At 37.0% G+C, this 6,875-nt stretch overlaps 1 long non-coding RNA gene across 1 annotated transcript; it reads right to left on the bottom strand.

Moving 5' to 3' along the window:
• Window positions 1-788: 788 nt before the first annotated feature.
• LOC141486899 (uncharacterized) lies at window positions 789-3,121 on the bottom strand. Its single transcript, XR_012468099.1, has 2 exons — window positions 1,283-3,121; window positions 789-1,163 (listed from the first exon to the last, which is right to left on the bottom strand). It is a non-coding gene; the product is annotated as an uncharacterized lncRNA (long non-coding RNA).
• Window positions 3,122-6,875: the final 3,754 nt, after the last annotated feature.

The following is a 6,875-nucleotide window of genomic DNA, read 5'->3' as shown; positions in this document are numbered from 1 at the left end:
ATATAATGCTCTATGGAAAAGCTTCAGCAGGGGTTTTTTGTTGCTTTTTCAAGTAAAGGCCTCGTCCTTTGCGTTGATATTGTTTTTTTTATGAACAGACCAAATTCTCAAGATGTTTTGCGCAGGTACAAACTGGGACCCAAATGTTCCATAGCTTCATTGTGACGTTGATCTTCTTCGAGTTTCTTTTTGGCATTTTTTGCATCTATCACTGTTTTTTCGATGGCACTCGCTCCTCCTACCAACGAACCCAAAGCTGAAAGTTCTGCAAATATGGATATGAGTGGAAGGATTCCTCCAAATTTTGCTTAATAATGGAATAACTCTCTGTAAACGTATCTTCTTACGTTGTCCAGCTTTATGGACGGCATTTTTGCCGCCTTTACAGCCGATGCCGCAGATTTCTTCACGTCATCAGTTGAAGGTTTCCAGTTTTTGATTATATTTTGCAAAATGTTGCGTCGAAATGATTTCAGCTCGATGTCGAGCTTCAAGAGACGTATCTTGCGAATATGACAAATTGGGCTGTTTATAAGCCGAGTCTAATGGATTGATACCAGGATCGCCTTGTGCAAGACATTCTTGTACTAATAGCCAGGTAAGTGTAATTCAAATGATAGTTTATTGATTATCGTATTGACAATACCTTCTCCGTGAAAAGTCAAAGTTTGAAATGATGAATAACATTAATGTGCACACTACATATTGAAGTGAATCTCCCGTGTTACGTTTCAATTTAGCACTAGATCAAACTGCTCTTATGTGACCTTTCAAAACACTACCTTACCTTTTAAGATTTTTATTCAAAGGATATTAACAATGTAATTGAGTTACAAGTAGATTTTATTCATTTAACATCATAGTAATGGGAATCTTCCGTTCCATAGAAAACCATACCTGAAATGTACAAGAATAAATGTATGCTCCCTGACTAGCTGCTTTGACCAGTACTTACGCATTCTCCTATTGCCAATCGACGTTGGAGATCCGAAATTCCTCGCTAGGTTGAAATAGTTGTTATTGTTTGTTTCTCAGTTTTCTTCACCTATCATTTTTTTCAGCCGTTGTCTGCCTTATTCCCTATACCTTTCCGAGAATATTTCTTGCATAGATTGTTATTCATCACTTCCAGAAGGTTTACTGACATATTAGAGCCATATCGCCTGAAAAACAATATTAGTTAGCTCTGGTTTCTGAATACTGTTTGATATTTTCGGTAAATATTCTGCATAAGATGAATGTTCAAATATTCATACTGAAAGGGAAGGATGTGGCGACTTACCTTATATGTTTCTATTCCATCGCATGAATAAGGATTGGTAAATAGTTGAAAATTGGTTGGAACAATATTTTTGGAAACATTTGTAAACAAGGTTAAGAGACAGCTGTTGGTTGACATCTGCCGAACTTTCGTAGTGTCGTTCCGTCGACTTACACCGAACTAGTTCTACAGTTGTTCACGGGTGGAGGATTGATCGGCTACTCAAGTTGTCAAGGGTTGTTTTAGGGTTGCATTGCTTTAAGAAGGAGTTTTGATGGGTCATGGACTTGTTGATGATGTCTCAAGTGGCTGTGGAGGAATTGATAGATTTATGGTGTTGTGCACAGCGCCCCCTTGGTGCTTGTAGTGTAGATTGGACGCACTGTGGCAACAACTGGTTAGCTGTCAGATGTGGCAGTCTCCTTAGTATTCGGAAGTTGGCTTTCGATGAGCTTGGTTCGGAGTTCAAAGCGTACCATCAGACTGATTGTAGGATATATTTGGTTGTATTTGTGCCATCCTTCACGGGGATTATTTCTACAAGTCAGGATTGTATAGCGGAAGACTGATTGGTCATTTTGGTGTAGATATTTGCAGTCTGAAACTTAATCTCTTTTGAGGATTTGTGGTGGTTACCGAACTCGTGCCAGGTGGAAGGATTTCCGAAATTAGATTCATAAGAAACAGAAGGCCCTCAGTCACTCATCAAGTCCCAGTAGGACTTCCGTGCAGAGCACCGCACACGAAGAAACGTATAGAAAACCCCTTGGCCAGGGGTTTTTCTTCTTCTTAAGTTTTGTTATCTTTCTGGATCTTATTTGGTGATCCATTACTGGTCCAGCTTGTCGTGCCCTACAGGGTGATCTATCTTGGTGGTGCTACAGGGTGATCCATCTCCGCCGTACTACAGGGTGATCCACCGGTGCTACAGGGTGATCCATCTCCGTCGAACTACGGGGTAGCCTAACACCATATACCGGGTGGCCCAAAAGGAGCACGCAAGTTATAATTGATTTATTTGAAAATTTGTGCTATACTGAGATATTTAAATAATTGTTTGCCCTTATGTTTATTGATACCTGTTGATATAGTGTTGTTTATCGTTTATTGATTAAGAGTTGTTTATTGATACCTGATTGATATAGATATTTGTGAAACGGAAATTGAGGTATATTCTTCCTTTCACGATTGCTGATTGACACCGATGCGCCTACGCCTGAGCTCACGCGACGCAAACGAGTTTGTCTTACCATCCGATACTAGTATTTACGATTTCACCTACTCAATTTTCGTGGTAGTTTTACTCGACGTATTGTAGTTTTTTTTTGAGCGTTGTTACTACCGTAATTTATGGCTGATTGAATTCGTGGTTATATACACCGCGCTCTTGTATTGTCATTTGAACATCGCGTAGTAGTGTGAATATTGCATTGTTGTCTTAGAAGCGTTGTTGGTTAATCCATGTAAGTTAGGATTACTGAATAAATCATATTGGGGATCTTTATCTTTTATTTCCAATATTAATTGGTAAGTTATTGATATTGTGAGTTACTTAGGGTATCTGGAGGATTAAATTTACCTGGCGCCCATTAAGATCTATTTGAAATTTGCTAAGTTGTTTAACCCACTCCCGTCTCCACTGTTTAGCTTAGCCGCGGATACCCATCTGTCTTATTTGTTACCGACAGATGATTTAGTCTCCTCTTGTGGTTTGCGAGGTGACACCCGATCATCGATCAGAACATGCAAGTCGTTCCGCAAGACAATATATCACCCATAGACAACATGGACTATTTGGATGATGGCGTCAAGTATCGAAATGAACACGGCAAGTTGTTGCCCAATTCGTTTCGCACATGTGGTCCGTCAGGGTGTAGAAAAACCAACACACCATTATCGATATCATTCCATCCGAATGAACGTGTACGCAAAGTCGCTCTATCAACCCAAGTATCAGCTGCTTCGAGAGACATTGAAAAAACCAAAGGAGTTATTTCCCATTTCGAAACAATGAAGAAATTCTGAGTCCAGAAGAGGCTAAACGAAATTACATATTCATATTCGATGATTTAGCCTGCAACGGTCAACAGAAAATTCGCGAATATAATTCTATAATCGGGATTGGTTTAACTGTTCTTTCTCGAACACGGGGAAGTTATAATCAATTTCAATATTAGTGGACTGGATTCCTTGTAGGTTGCTGGTTTTTTGAATAAATTGACGCTGAATCAGTTCGTTAACTAAATATATTTACAATCCTTAGCAGCTACCATCTCACAAAATCGTAGGACATACAAGTAACATTGGGCGTTGGCAAAATGCTTCTCATAAGATAGTCTGTGTTTAAATTACTTACAAAACGTTTCCTTCTTCAAGACACACTATGCACAATGTACCACTAATATATGCAAATTCACCTTCTTTTACTTATTAACTTGGAAAAATACAAACGCCGAAATTATTCGAGCGTCGTGGATAAATTGAAAAATGAAGAGACTAAATCTTAGTAGGAGAAAGAAAAGCCAGTTAGGTTTCACTACCTCGGAGGACAATCTCGGAATGCGTTGTACCTCTCTCGGTTCTTTCTGGAAATTTTTAATCGCCACATGTCGACCGATAAGGGAAAGGGGCGATGTTTCTGGAATTCTAGGAATTCGTTGAAGGAACCTAAAGGTTTACAGATGTAGGAGTTGGAAAGCAATAAATGAATTGACAGAGCGCGTTCAGGGATGGCGCAAGCACAATTTAAGTTGGAACTAAATAATTAATAAAAGATCAGAAGAAGCTTGTTGGAAACTGTGTTTCCAACATTCTATTTGCCGCCATTAGGACATTGATGCCATCTATATGTGTCAGATGTATTCCAAGATATTAAAACAACTGATACGCGACAATTGCAACATGCTTGTATTGTTTAAGCAAGACGAAATGAATTTGAAACATTTATTCGATGAACACGTCTCCCCCGACATGTCTTTCGATGAATTCAAGAGAATGTTGGCGCAACAACTATGGAACTTTTATCATTGTCAAGGAATGTGATTTGAATGCGGGGTGATATCGAAAAGGTTTCGACAAGTACATGAGTGTGTGTGGATAGAGATGGAAACGTTATTCATCAATATGAAACCGCTCATAAAGAAATCGATGTTGTGCGCAAGAATCAACGAAATTTCAAAAAGCATAAGAAAAAAGTACCTAGCCTGAAATTGGGAAAGTCTGAAGAGGATGAGTCGTTGCAATCACTATATCAAAACCACTGAAGGATATAGATGAAATCTGGGACCGGTGTAAACTTAGCAGATAAAAAATAGCAGCTAAAAATCCCGAAAACACCCGAGAGCTCATAGACGTACGTCTAAAAATTATTGGGAAGAAATAAACATTAAAAATGTGAAAAATGATTAGAAGCTCTATTATTATCGCTAAACGAACACCTCAGACAACTCTTTCGAATGTGCCTATTGAAAAAGCAGATTCAAAAAAAAATTATAAATAGGGAATGAGTAAAGAGTAAAGATGAGACCAGCAGTTACAAGGGCTCAAATAGTGAAATAATTGAAAGGAGTCCTAAAAAAAATCTTGTCAGCATGATTTCACGTTGGAAGAATCGAATTCGATTATGATATGAAAACACAAGATGAGACCGACTATCGAAGGGGGTCAATTGGGGATAAAATTCAAAACTGATTCAAAAGTCATAAAAGGAAAAATCCTCTTAGCATAATTTAATGTTAGAAAAATCGAATTTGAAAATGATATACTGTGAGAAGCAAAAGATGGAACCGCCCAGATATACAAACACAAAAATAATTTGAAAGTCATGGAAGAAAAAATCCTGTCAAAATAATTTCAAATTGAAAACTTCGAATTCAATCATAATAACAATTTGTGAAAATGACTACATGAGACCGCCCGTCGAAAGGGGTCAGATGGGGTTATGAATACAAAAATAAATCGAAAGTCATAGAAAGAAAAATCCTGTCACAATAACTTAACGTAGAAAAAATCGAATTCGATCATAATAACAGTCTGAGAAAATCACAACATGGGACCGCCCGTCGAAGGGGTTCAAATGAGGTTATGAATACAAAAATATATCGAATCTCTTCTAAGGAAAAATACTGTCACAATAATTTAACGTAGAAAAAATCGAATTCGATCATTATAACAATCTGTAAGAAGCACAACATGGGACCGCCCGTCGAAAAGGGTCAGATGGTGTTATGAATAAAAAAATAAATCGAATCTCTTCCAAGAAAAATTCCTGTCACAATAATTTCATGTTGAAAAAATCGAATCCAATCATAAGAACCATCTGTGGAAATCCCAACATACGACCACTCGTCACAGGGGGTCAAGTGGGGTTATAAATCCAGACATAAATCGAATCTCTTCTAAGGAAAAATCTTGTCAAAATAAGTTCACGTTGGAAAAATTGAATTCAATCTTAGTAATAATCTGTGAAAATCACAACATGAGACCGCCCATCCAAGGGGGTCAAATGGGATTATGAATACAAAATTAAATCGAATCTGTCCTAAGGAAATATCCTGTCACAATAATTTAATGTTGAAAAAAATCGAATTCGATCATATGAACCATCTGTGGAAATCACATCATGAGACCGCCCATCGAAGGGGTCAAATAAGGTTATGAATACAAAAATAAATCGAATCTCTCCTAAGGAAAAATCCTGTCACAATAATTTCATGTTTTAGAAATCGAATTCAATCATAATAACTATCTGTGGAAATTACAACATGGAACCGCTCGTCGAAGGGGGTCAAGTGAGGTTATGAATACAAAAATAAATCGAATCTCTTCTAAGGAAAAATCCTGTCACAATAATTTCATGTTGACAAAATCAAATTCCATCATGAGAACCATCTGTGGAAATCACAACATGACACCGCCAGTCGAAGGGGTCATATAGGGTTATGGATACAAAAATAAATCGAAACTCATAAAAGGAAAAATCCTGTCACAAAAATTTCACGTTGGAAAAATCAAATTCAATCATAATAACTATCTGTCAAAATTACAACATGAAACCGCTCGTCGAAGAGGGTCAAATGAGGTTATGAATACAAAAATATATCGAATCTCTTCTAAGGAAAAATACTGTCACAATAATTTAACGTCGAAAAAATGGAATTCAATTATAATAACAATCTGTGAAAATCACAACATGAGACCACCCGTTGAAAGGGGTCAGATGGGGTTATGAATACAAAAATAAATCGAAACTCATAGAAGTCACATTGATTCTGTGAAAATCACAAGATGAGATCAGTCGTTCAAGGTGGTCAAGTAGAGATATAAATTCAATAATGAATTGAAAATTCTAGAAGGAAAAATCTTTTAACCATAACGTTATATGTATTACAAAAATCGAATTCAATAATGGTTTTATACTGTGAGAAGCAGAACATTATTCCGGCCTTCGAAGGGAGTTACTTGGAGACTTGAGATTAAGAAAAATTCTATCAATAAAATTTAGTGTTAGAAAAACCAACTGAAGATAAAAACATGTTATTGAATGCAAAAGATGTAGGGTTGTCAACTACTGAAAGGAAATGAAAGTTGATCAGATATTATTTGAAAATTTTCC

Source organism: Leptinotarsa decemlineata, unplaced genomic scaffold, assembly GCF_025532065.1.
Source record: "Leptinotarsa decemlineata unplaced genomic scaffold, Ldec_3_MD MMD2_tig00026375_RagTag_RagTag, whole genome shotgun sequence".
Lineage (NCBI taxonomy): Eukaryota > Metazoa > Arthropoda > Insecta > Coleoptera > Chrysomelidae > Leptinotarsa > Leptinotarsa decemlineata.
The sequence above is the reverse complement of the archived record's forward strand: the minus strand, read 5'-3'. Positions and strand labels throughout refer to the sequence as shown.